We start from the raw sequence: 13,804 nt of genomic DNA, 5'->3' as shown, positions 1-13,804 counted from the left end.
CATTATCGAGTCATTTGAATAACTGATTAACTGTATTGACATTGAACTGTCAAACAACAACTTCTCAGAAACCAAAGTTAATGTCAAACATGTTAATGTTTTGTTTGAACAAAAGTCCAAAAATCTAAAAAAACACTCAGTTTCAAATGAATCATGACAGTAAAAAGCATCAAATCCTCTCATTTGAGAGACTGAAACCAGAGAATGTTTAGGAAGTTTTTTTTACTATTTTTGTTTGGAAACATGACTGAATTAAACCGATTAGCAAAATAATTTGAGATTAATTGTTTCAGCTCTAGAGGATTCTTTTTAGTTTGTCAACATTACATGTTTTAAAGTATACCTGCAGGTCAAATGTTGCCCTTCTCTTCATTTTTGACAAAGATGATTGATAATTCAACACTTAGGCTACAATAATATACACTTGAATAAACACTTGAATAAACAGTTCTTGGCTGACTTACTGTTGATGACACCAGTTACTAAAACTGTGGATGGGGTCAGTATGAATCTACTACAGCAAGCTAGTAAAAGTAACAGAGTGACTCACTCCCGCTGGGGCTTTTGTCATGCTGTGCAACGATCCACACGATCCCAATCCTCAGGTCTGAACGGTCTCAGTTCACCTTTTGACATCTCACTGCACTTCTCCAGGATGCGTTTGAACTTTTCACTATCCATCATTTTAACATTCTCTGCTCATCCTCATCCTGTGTCTCGACTTCTGACTAGGCTCATGCCTTTTTTTCCTCTCTGTCACTTTAACAAATATATAAATCTATCTATAGATTAAAAGAAGAACTGATAGGTCAATAATGGAATGCATGAAGTTTATTAATTCCCTGGGTCTGATGTTGTGTATGATATGATTCAAAAACAGACATTTACAGTTTAGTTATACTGAAACAGCTGAACAGGTGTGCTATACGCTGCCAATGTGTGACTCTGTGATCACACTTCATTCAGAGTATAAAGTCACTTTAATGTCGTCTGAATTTCAGATTATATTGTTATATTCAATAGTGTGAAAAGCAGTCTGTGGCCATTTAGGTGAGGGTTTATTTGTTTTATCTCTTAATTCTTCACAGGTGGTTCTTTTACCTTCCTGCAGAATCAGCCGGGTGGAAACATGGATGAGGACGGACACCAAAAGTCTATCACGGATCACTGAAGTATAGAAAAATGGAATTCCGACTATTCCTATAATCTTTTGACAAGTGACATGGAAAAATAAATATATTTCAGGCATTTAGGGATTTCAATATTCGGCTCACATGGTGTTTTGAGCCGTCTGTCCCTTCAGACACATTTGTGGGACCATAAGAAAGTATTGAGGACAAGGAGGCAGTAACTGCACCGTTCTAAATGCATACTGTGTGGGATCCTCTGTTCCGTTTCGCAGCAAGAAACGAGGGTGATTTGAGTTGCCCTGATGGAAATGTGACTGAACAAATTGGTCCCATTTTCATGGCGGTGAAAAGACACAAGCGGCACTACAACACACTGGTATGTCCAGGACCTTGAAATGCCCCCATTGCATTGTTCCTGTGGCGTTTTTCATTTGCATGCAAACGAGGAGGCGATGCGCTGCAGTTCTTGGTACTCGGTGATAATTTAATTGAAGAGACGTCAGAGGCACACGTCAGGACTCAGACCGACAGCATTCATTTGCTAATAAAACAAAAAGGCGTGATGGAAATACAGAGCAGTCTCTCTCTACGTCTCTCCTGACGCTCCTTTTCCAAAAACTGCGGGAAGTCGGCCACGCAGGCACAAAAGTTACCAAAAGGGAAAAGTGAGGTTCAGCACCACGGACAGCAGCCCTGCTCACAGCGGCATCGGAGTGCAAGAATATGAGAACATTTAAGATGACCAGAGAAATTCAACTTTTACCACCACACAACATTTTAATCTATCCTTAACACCTTGCAAATATGTTGGGGCAACTGCTGCAGGAAAACCGTCTAATATTGATATAATTAATCTATTTTAGAGGAAGATGGTGGAACTGTCAAAGAAAATCTAGCACCTGTAGGATTTCCTGGGTGGGCCATACATTAAAAGCAATGTTAGCAATTACACTAGAATAGTTCAAACTGCTTTAACACTGACATTATAATTAGATTAGTTCAGTCCTGAGTGGGGAATCGTCTGCATCGATGTGGCCACCTCTCTCGGTGTGCTCATTAGCGAGTGAGCCTGGGAGAGCTCGTAAAAGCTTGTTCAAATTAAGGCCATCGTTTGGTGGAATTTCAGGAGTAAAAACTGTACTAATTCCCATGTTATACAAAGTAAAACGCCTTGAGATGCACCTGAAGCAGTCTGCATGAAGCGCTCTACACGAACACACGGGTTCGATCAATAGGTCTTCTCATCCGCTCTGCAGGGCTTCCACATCTGGGCCTCGATCAAATAATGAAGCAATTCAAGTTGACATCCATCCACACTAAACACAGCATAGCTAAATGATGTGCCTGCGATGTATACCACCAGATGGCGGTGTAGTCCTGTAAAAACAGAAACAGTGTACTTTATACTTTTTTTTTTTTTTTTTTTTTTACACAGCCACAGAGAATATATGCACAGTGTGCAGCAAGAGGACAGGTCAAATCAAATGGACGAAAACAAATAAAACATAAATACAAAATGCAATACAATAATCATCAATAACTCATTGGTTAGAGTCACATATCTATAAGTCTGGGAGCTGGTGAACATACACGTATTTAAAAAAGGCTCTTCTTTTTCTATGCTCTTCATGTTCCACAGAACATCTGTAGTCATTAGAACGTTTCTTTATTACCTGAAAACATTCCCATCATCGGTGTTTTCTTTAAAAACATGAAGTTGGATTTCTCCAGGGGGACATTCAGAGATATTTTAGTTATAATTCTTTGCGTTGCTCCTACAGGGGGCAGCAGAGACCCACTGTGTTTTGTTTTTTTCTTGGCAGTATTTGTGGCGTTCAAATGGGGAGAAAAGGTAATAAAGTAACAGGCTTAATTACAACACAAAGTTCAATCTTAATTTGTCTGCTCTCATCCTGCATCATCTCCTCAGAGGAGCTTGACAACCTGATATGATGGCTGATGTTTATTAACCAAAAATTAAACTGATCCACAGCTCGAAATGCCAATCGGCGGGGTAATTATATTTCTTAATGTGCCTGTCGGATAACCTGAAAGTGCGCACGTCTGGCTGCTCGTGCGTCTGTGCATTCGGAGCTGGTGGTCTGGGAAAGGAAGACTCTGCAAGTTCAAATGCAGGCAGACAGGCATTCTCTGCAAGGTTAACCGTTCAGAGGAGGGTGCGGGTATCTGCTCCAGCTTGTTAGTAGACCTGTCATTTTATGCTGTTTCCTACATGGGGTTGGGCCGAGCCAATACCAAAGGCAACAGTAATAGAGAAGGCAGAGAGAGAGAGAGAGAGAGAGAGAGAGAGAGAGAGAGAGAGAGAGAGAGAGAGAGAGAGAGAGAGAGAGAACATCTACGGACACAAACAACATACAGTATAGTGACAGGTGACGGGGGGGAAAAAGGACTGAGCCCGATGCTGCTGCAGAGAGAGAGAAGGAAAGCGGAGGTTTCACAATGAGATGTGAAAAGGCTTGAAGATGGTGTTCAGAGAGAAAGCCAAGACCCTAGCTGTGCCCCTGCTTCCCACTCAGCACACATGTATGCACATATGCAGGTCCACCCACACACACACAAACACAGTGGGCCAGCGATGGTTTGTGTTAAAAAAAAAAAAGAAGTAAAGAAATAGCTGCATATTTAAGCCGAAGCAGATACACCATGGAGCACTTCTTACCGTACACAAATTTGCATTGTATCCGGAATTATCCACCAATATCTGGACTCAGAGAGCTAACAAGCAAACAATGATGTTAGTCAGGCTTCTCCAGCTAACTGGCAGATGTGTGACACCCTGTGAGCGTATGTTGCATTTCAATAGCCAACATTATACATATTCAAGTAGAATACTTTGACAGCCCGGTGGCTGAATATGCCATTTATGCAGGCGCATTAATACATATTAAAGATACCTAAAGACCATATAGATTCTGTTTTTGCAGCTTCAATCACAACCCATAATGATGTTTACTGTCTGATTTACATCCTGGCAGCTCGTATTATCTCCTGTGGTGTTCTATTCTTGGAGCGAATGTGAAGCGAACAATGCTTTTGCCTGTCAGGTCTGACATGCGAGGACGGTTCAGCGATTCACTGATCTCTGACATCCTCTTCACGCGAAAGCACGCACAGCGCAGACTCGAGCCCGACGGCAGAGTTGGGGTTCATCTTGTTAGGGATGAAAAAAAAAAAAAAAAGGCTTCCTGTCACCTCAGGAAATTAAACTTGTTACTTGTAAAAATTCAGAGTTAGTATTTTGCTGACATTCTCCACGGCAACTGCAAATGACTTTGTAAAAATGCCAACACAATCATGGGGAGAAATCTGCTTCATTCAGCTCTGAGTTTTGTGCCGTGTTTAATTTGTTCTACCCCACTTAGGGGAAATAGTGTTTGTCAGCATGTTTGCTATGGACCAACAAGTGAACATGAGCAGTTGTCCCGTTTCTATTTGGCTTTCCTGCTTTCACTGCTTCTTCGTTATTACAAGTTTACGTCCTTGCTCTGTTCCTGGCTGGCGCATTCTGATGCTGCTCTGCAATGTCGCACAGAGGCCGCGTCGCATAAACCACTTTTCACTCTCAACGTCGGAGACAGCCTTTGTGTTTATGCAGCAAAACCGGTGCTTTGCTCACAAGCAGCCGTTTTAAAAAACTCGTTTACATTGTCTGTTTTTGGATCGGACTTCATTTTCAGTCCATTTTGGGCTTCTTATAATCATACGAAGCATGTGAAAGTATGGGCATGTGATGATCAGGTGTACCGCGGTTGAACATGCGTGGGAGGATGATGATCCATCACTGTGGAGCGCGAACCACAATAACCTGACATTTCAAATGCGTTCGGAGACTGGATGAAAAAGAGTCGATAGTGGGGGGGTCATCAAAAGTATGCATACATGATATACTTCATTGGAGGTTACCCAGAGAATGGAAAGATAAAAGGCTAATTTACCCAACATTTAATGCTTTGTATCTAACGTTTGCACATGCGGAGTGAGGGATGACCCTCAGAGCTGTGAGGACAACGCCATGCCACATAAACACTCTTTTTCTAACCCCAACCACTCTCTATCATCTCCACACAGTGGGGTATTGATTGGTGGAGAAAGTACATTCAATTTTTCTCAGCAGGTTGGCTGAGCCCAGCTGTCCTTCAACCCCCTTTTTCTCTGCTTAATGGAATATTCCATAGACAGAGAGAGAGAGACAGAGACAGAGAGAGAGAGAAAGAGAGAGAGAGAGAGACAGAGACAGAGAGAGAGAAAGAGAGAGAGAGAGAGAGAGATGCCTCCAACGCCTCCACTCCATAGGGAATGCTGATATGATGAGTTCCTGTCATGGAATTCACATGGCAGTAATGCACTCGGGAGTTTTTCCACGACTCATTCATTCTGCCATTTGAATATGATTAATATTTGGTGTCGGATGGCGCTTATAGTGGATCATCTGCATTTCTGCACTGAGCTAGAAGGGTTTCTCCTCTGCACAATGGAAGTGACTTTAAAAGCTCAAACAAAACGTTGCATCAAAGAAAAGTACACAAGGCAAACGGTATTCCTTTCCACAATATGGAATGGCATCCTCTCTCTCTCTCTCCTGTCAAGGTGTTTTCCATGCAGAAAGAATGAAATACATACTGTTGCATTTTTCCCCAAAGAAAGCAGGCACCTGGTATTGATAGTGGGGGTGACCGTGGCTAAGAGGGTCGGCGGTTCGATCCCCGGCTCCTGCTCTACTAGTCTCATGTCAATGTGTCCTTGAGCAAGACACTTCACCCCAGAATTGCTCCCGTAGCTGCGTCTACGGTGTGTAGATAGATACTGAATTGTAAGTCGCTTTGGATAAAAGCGTCTGCTAAATGGCCGTAATGTAATGTAATGTAATGATAGTAACGAAGTCAAAATAATCAGTTTTGTGTTCTCAATACATTCTTTAGAGTGTTAAAATAGATATATCTATTGGTATCTATATATGCTTTTACAGACGGGTGTCAACCCCCGAATAAATGAGTGGAGAGAGATGCACGTCTACATCTCCTACTGTAAAGTGGAAGTGTAGAACATTTCGCCACCATTGTCCGTTTACAGGTTTTGGGAGCGCATGTGTGTAAAAATGTTGTATAAAAAGCCATTTGTGGCTCCAGAAGGGAGCTTCGTGAGGTCCGACGAATTGCCTCAAGTGACGTCTCTTGAGGCAACGTCGGTTGCGTCCAAATACTACAAGTTGCCAGAGCTTTGAATCCGCCCACTCTACTGAGTTAGAGTTGGCGGCTTCGCCTGGCGTCGTGACGCGATACAGTGCTTTTCTCGGTCCAAAAACTATCGAGCACATGAGTGTCGCCGGGGGGGGGAGGGACCAATCCAAATTAGGGGCAGGACTAATGCGGTTGTCGAGCTGGTGCCAAGCGTTTTTAGAAGAAGACGTGTCTCATCCATAGAGGTGACGGATTCAAAGGCCTGGACCTCCACTCTTAAAACCCCTGCACAACCAATGTGTCGGCATGGCTACTCATCAGTGTTGAATTAAAATGCCGTTATACTCAGGCAGGCAATGTCTCTAGCGAATGTTTAATAAAATCGAGAGAGCCGTTGTTCGTTTGGACTGTTTTGTTTTGTGCTGCGGAAGCAGAGGGATATAATTGCATGTAATAGAACTGGTGTCACATGAGAAACCATTAGCTGTTGGATATAAGTGTCATTCACCTGTTTTACTCAGAAAGGTTACTTGTTCCTGAAGTGAAAATTGAGTTTTCGATCTTCTGGGCTTTTAGCAGTTGACACCTTTTCGTGCCTTTGGGAGACTTTTTGAATTTCAAACTGTAGCCATGTGTCTCCTAAAGGGATGCTGCCCCCTGTGTGTTCTCTCTCTTTTTTTCTCCTTCCTGGTAACCCCTCTTCTGGGGCTTTTACAACCACATCCAACCTCATTAGAAGTAAGGATGACATCATGTGCAATCCTTCCTCTGTCCCTGAAGGCCCGGTGAGGAACGGTGTTGCCAGGATCCCTGATAAACACATGCAGGCCACACTATGCACATCTCTTGTGATGAAAAGACTCCAGTGTGTAACTCAAAAGCTGGCAAGTTATGTTGAGTCTTCATATCCGCCAATTAAATGAATTATTCTTCTTTTTTTTTGAGCAACCACAAGGATGCTAATTTGGTCATCACTCCAAAAAATATACATGAACCTAAAATTGAGAAATCTACAATTATATTTACATTACAAAGATGCAAAAGAATATAGAAATATCACTAAACGTAATATAGAACATATACAGACTTAACCTATCTTCTATTAAAAGATGCTTTAACACTGTTCTATTATAACATACTGTCACTTCCATAGATCCTGTATGATCCAGTAAGACATCAAGATGAACACTGATGGAAGTTACCACACATCCTGCTGAGTTCTTGGCAGCCGGCAAGAAAATGTTTGCCTAGTCGATGTGACTTTTAACCAGAATGCTCCCCCGGGTTCACGACTGGGATTGGAGTGAAAGGTTGTCTATAAAATATGCATGTCACACTGGGGGCTGGTGGTGGAGTAAGTGTGAGTGTGTGTGTGTGTGTGTGTGTGTGTGTGTGTGTGTGTGTGTGTGTGCGTGTGTGTGTGTGTGTTTTCGTGTGTTTCGTTTTCCTCTCTGTGTGTCTGTGCTCAGCGATTACGTGAGAGCAGTAGTTTAAAATGCACTCACATTCTGTGAGTAGATCTATGCTGCGACTCTTTGCATAATATAACCATAATTCAAAAGAAAATACAAAACAGCAGAATGTAAAAGCCCCCAAGTCTCCTTTAACCAGGTAGCAACTGCAGCTTTTTTAACTTTGCATTATTTAGAGCTAGTTCTGAGTTCCCCTCTGTTTGGCTTTTATGGTAAATTAATTCCTAATAATGTTCTTGAATCATGACATGAATTTAAACTGCTTCTTTGTGCTCATGGGGACAGCAGAACAGTCTGTAATCACTGACATATTTTTCCATATAAAGTCATTTTTTCCCCCCTTTTAGTTGAGTGGACTAAGAACATGTTTTAAGCTTGCTCATTTAAATATTCAGCAGACACATAGCAAACATTAGCATTCATTTGGAGTTGCGTTTCTGGCGACCTGATAAATATTCCAAACCCCATCGCTTTCCTTTGAGCTCTAGTTTCGGTCTCCAGCAACTCCTGAGGGATATAAGTCTGGCTCTTCAGCCACGGTCACCAGACGGCCGCGGTTCGTCCGCTGTCCCGATTCCAAGCTGGGTGGTCCCAACAATTATCTGTAAAACATGAAACTGTCCTGGTCACTTCAACACTCACTACCAAATAGTCCTGGTTTTAACCACAATAAAAATAGACACAAATAAAAAGGTATACACTTAAATTTACTTTGTCACACGACGTAAATGGCGATATAAAAGATCGGGACAGTCGAACGTGCCCTGAAATAACTGTCCCCCATCCTGATGGGTGCATGCATAAGTTCATACCTGTGCTCCATGGTTTGGGGGTTTTGAAAATACGGTCAGCCTATCTTTAGCGGTAAAATGTCCGACTATGTTCAACAGCTAGTTGCTAACTTGCTGAAAACAGCAGCAAAGTTCATCAAAACACTAAAGCTGCAAGCCGAAAAAAAACAAAACAATTAGCTGAGGGACGCTAACGCTGCGCAGAGCTGAGAGGAACTCACAAGTTGAATGATAACGAGCTGTGGGTTGGTCACAGCCACCCCTTTAACATTTCATCAATATTGATGACAACTTTAATGTCAAATGGACTTCCCAGTTGCATTTTGATATTAGCAGATAATGTGCATATATATATACTGTGCTAAGTGCTACAATGTCGTTAAAGGGGTCTGCTGCCTCCATGACCCAGAGAGCTCTGTGTTCAAGGGCACCAGCTATGAACATGAACTCATGACCCTCAAGAAGGAGCCCAGTGGGATAGCTGACAGGAGAAGGCGGGGCCTTGACTGATTGATCCCCGGATTGAAACTGACTGATGGGACATAGAATATCCCCTCAGAGCTGATGCAGGACGCTGAGCGATACACATTTAACTTCACCTCTACAGAGAACTGCTGCTCTGGAACCGATCTCTCGTTGGACTCTCTTTGCAGGAGTTCCTGGATGAGAAGCACCTGGCAGTCAGAAGCCCCCACGCTGCCCTTCATTGTTTCCAGCCCTCACACAAGGCAAAACAGAAAGCAATGCAGCTGGCATGAAATATAAATTCAGCTGCTGTAGCAGGTAAAAAAAAAAAATCTGTTCCTGAGTGCTTCCTTCCCAGCTTCTATGTCAGGCCATGTATATAGTATATCTGGTGCGGCTGCAGGATAAAAGCATCCGACAGTTTATCGTCTTTGCGTTCTGGGTATTGAAGGATAAAGTACAATCACACTGAAAGGAGACAATTTATAATCGTTATCTTCACATGACAAAAGCTTATCACATCAGCGATTATGCACCGTCGGGTTCAGGTGAAACAAACATTACATCTAGCTATTTATCAACATCTTTCTTGGCATCACAGTTGAGAAATAAAAGCCCTGCAGCAGATTGGAAAGATGTTTTTTTTGTTTTGTTTTGGCCAGGTCTTGCAGTTACACTAAAAAAAGAAAAAGAAAAAAATGGCTGCCCCGTGGGCCTCGGCCTAATGTTCCTTTTAATAAAAAAAAAAAAAATAGACATGCAAGCACTCCACCATACAGACGGGATCACTGGATGGAGGTTTGGGATAATGTCACCTCTCGCTGCACTGCCAACCCTTTTTGTTGGTTGCTAGGAGACAACACCGTAGTGCCTAAAGGTTTTCAGAGACGGTGTAATGTTCCAGTGCCCTACTTCTTCAGCTGAAGTGTGAGAAACATGTTTGCGAAGATGGAGGGATTTTCGATAAACCAGTCAAAGGGATTACGTTGCCAACATGCGAGAATGTTTATCACAGGTGTGGGCTACTGAAAGCATGTGGCAAAAATATTGTGCAACTGAAAAGGATTAAAGCGTTACAGTAGTCTAAACAGCAACTTCCTGGGGTACGGCAACAGAAAGATTAGAAATCACACCGGAGAACATGACGATTACATAAACTGCTTGATCATATCCAGGGATTAAAAAAATAAATCTTGCAAGTTTATCTTTCTCTCTGTCGGTGTTTGAATTGTAAATAACTTGGATATCTCCACCAGTGGGGGGCAGTAAAGGTCTATATCAGGTTGACACTCATTCATTGGCAACTTTATTGTTCTTCTCCCCCTTGCCTTTCTCCTCGTTATGTTTCAATTTTCTGTCTATCCACTCAAACTATACACGCTCCCACAGCACAAGTGTGGAAACAGGCTAGGCAGTGTATTGGAGAGGACCCATTACAAAACACCAATTTGAACAATAGTGGAATTTCCCAGGAGGCCTTTTTGTGCTCATGAACCCACCCCCCACCCCAAAAAATAAATAACTACATCAAATGAAATCATATGTGCAAAATATACTGTTGGTTTAAACAGCTCTGAAGAAATTAAGGCATTTAACCACCAGGCACGTACTGTAAACACCCCTTTAAGAAATAAAACACTAATCCGCAAACCTCTGAAGCTTCATTTTGGCTTTAGACCTCAGAAGTCTTTGACCTGACCCACTGAGCTTGATCCACCTCACTTTGCCTCTCAACATGCTAACAGTGCTACCGGCGCTAACAGTGCAAAACTGAGGCCAAAGTGTCTGACGGAGCCAACGGTGTTCACACTTCGCTTCGATGACAATGCCGTCGGTCGGGACGGCGTTGCGAGCTGTAACCGCCGTACTAGAGCAGTGCAGAGCAGCGCTCACGGCCGCTAACATGCACGACATGCGCTAACAGCATGCGCCGCAGGCCCGGCTGTATGTCAACAAAGCAAGGAGATGGGATAACAGCACACACAGAGGGAGAGTGACTTAATTCCCTGCCAAGTAGACATTTCTCCACTATATCTTTAAATAGCAAAGATAGTTGTTTGTATAGAATGTTACAGATCCTTTGAGCCAAACATTATCCACAATGCACTTTTGCATCCATGATTCTTTCTCATATTGGGTTCTTCCACCATCCCTAGTAAATGAAATGATTTATTCGGAGTGACATTGAATTGGACTGGGATTGCAAGCTGCAACATTTGTCCTTTGGATGTTAAATGATTCAAATAACAATAATGCTATTTTTAAAAGGCCAGGCTATAATAAAGCCTAATGTGATTCACTATGTTGCCAACCTTTGTTGAAGCTACTATAGGTTCATATGAAACATTAAGTGATTGCTATAGGACTCATGCTTCGACTTCAGACTAGCTACAGCTAACAAGCATGGTTGCATAGTAATGGAATGATTTTAAATAAAACCTTCTTTATATGCATGTTTTCCCCCCACAACACATACATCAAAGGCAATGGCATGCTGTCCTTGTTCATGGTAGCCTATTTCCAGTGTGTATCCAGGCTCAGAAAATAAAGATGCCTGGAAGAAAGATGCAGTGTGAAGTGTCAGATGTACAATTTAATATCAGCTCTGCAAACTGACAAACGTGCCTGGAACGAGGACCCAGAGCGAACCAGCACTGTAAGCATCTGGTGTTATATCAGCTTTTGAGTCTGACAAACTGGACTGAACTATGAGGAACAGAGTGTGCACACAAGCACAGTCAGGGTTATAAAGACCGATGATCCTGCTACTGGGTATATTCCTATTGTATAGGGAGTACAGTTGTCAAGCTGTATATTTAGTCATTTGAGCCGACAAAAAAAAATACATCGACCAGTAATAGTTTTTGGAGAAAAATGGAGGTCTAGATTCATATCAAGCTTATGAAAAACCATCTCCAGCCTTGTCCCAATCTATCATCTTTTAACTTCAACACCGCTGATCGATCCCATACGTTGTACCCATCAGATGTGACATTTCCAGCAGTCAACCTTCCTAAATGGCAATATTGGTTTAATTTGTCCTGGTTGCAACAGCTTTCTAGCTTCACTGGTGGTAAGAGTGAGTGTCGACTTAAGAAAGAAAAAATTCCAGGCAGCCATTTACCTCTTACATGATGCTATAACCCTGAATTTTGGAACACGTTCCTTTCTTTGCTGTCGGCTGTCATTTCGTTTGAAGAATAACTCTCACCTATATCTGCCGTCTATCTCAGTTGAAGGAGGGGGGAAAAAAAACAGACATGCCTGCGGCTACAGTGAACGAGAAGAGGGAGTTTGGTTCATTTTACTGAGACAAGAGCACATTTATAACGAACATGAGTCTTTTAAAACTCTTAAAGTTCAGCTGTAAGAAGGTGCAAACCATTTTCATGCATATACCTGAATGCAAACTGTAACAAAACACATCTTTACACAGCCATGCTAGCAGCTGTGCAGCTATATTTAGGCACAGCAGCGCTTGGAGCTTAACGCTAACATCAGCGTGCTAGCATGCCCACAGTGACAACGCTAAAATGTTGATGTGAGGAGGTATAATGGTTACTTTTTTCACCATTTTAGTGCAGAATGTTAGCATGCTATTGCTTATTAGCACTAAACACATCTTTATACAGCCATGCTAGCAGCTGTGCAGCTATATTTAGGCACAGCAGCGCTTGGAGCTTAACGCTAACATCAGCGTGCTAGCATGCCCACAGTGACAACGCTAAAATGTTGATGTGAGGAGGTATAATGGTTACTTTTTTCACCATTTTAGTGCAGAATGTTAGCATGCTATTGCTTATTAGCACTAAACACATCTTTATACAGCCATGCTAGCAGCTGTGCGGCTGTATTTAGGCACAGCAGCGCTTGGAGCTTAACGCTAGCATCAGCATGCTAGCATGCCCACAGTGACAACGCTAAAATGTTGATGTGAGGAGGTATAATGGTTACTTTTTTCACCATTTTAGTGCAGAATGTTAGCATGCTATTGCTTATTAGCACTAAACACATATTTGTACAGCCATGCTAGCAGCTGTGCGGCTGTATTTAGGCACAGCAGCGCTTGGAGCTTAATGTTAACATCAGCATGTTAAGTTAAATCAACCTGATGGTGGTGCTAAAGTAAAAGTCAGGGCAACACCAAATTCAACAGGGAACCGTGAATGTCTGCACACAATGTGGTGCCAACATATTAGATATGGAAACTTATTTCAACATAAATAAATAAAACTTGCTGGTGGCGCTGCAGGAAAATTCAAAAGGATTACCAAAGTCAGTACATGAAGGTCTTTACAAAATGTCATGGCGTGATCTTGTTCTGGTTTACATATTTCAGTCCGGATCAAAGCGGTGACATTGCAATCCCTAGAGCAACAACTGCGACTTAAAAAAAAAAAAAGATGGAATAGGAAACTTTAAAAGTGCACCGTGCAGCAGGATGAACGCCACAGTGATTCAATTCATGGATGTGCTCGCTTATTTGGTAGCCATAACCATTTGATAAGTCGACATATCTAAAGTTATTAATACAAGTTTGTGTTGGAATGTACTTTCTTAACCCAGGCAGTCGAAAAAAAACTGTTTACTAAAGCTTTAATATCTCCTCTAAAAGATATACAAGGGTAAAACTTAATTTCAAATTTTATGATGCTAAATTCCACACAACACCACAGTAAGAGCCTCTACTACAAACAAAACACATTTCATAATAAGAGAAATAAATCAAATCCTTAGACAAATATCTC

This window comes from Cebidichthys violaceus, unplaced genomic scaffold (genome assembly GCF_023349555.1).
Source record: "Cebidichthys violaceus isolate CVI_PGR_0920_01 unplaced genomic scaffold, fCebVio1.0.p SCAF_12, whole genome shotgun sequence".
In the NCBI taxonomy this organism is placed as follows: domain Eukaryota; kingdom Metazoa; phylum Chordata; class Actinopteri; order Perciformes; family Stichaeidae; genus Cebidichthys; species Cebidichthys violaceus.
Note: the sequence above shows the minus strand (reverse complement) of the source record.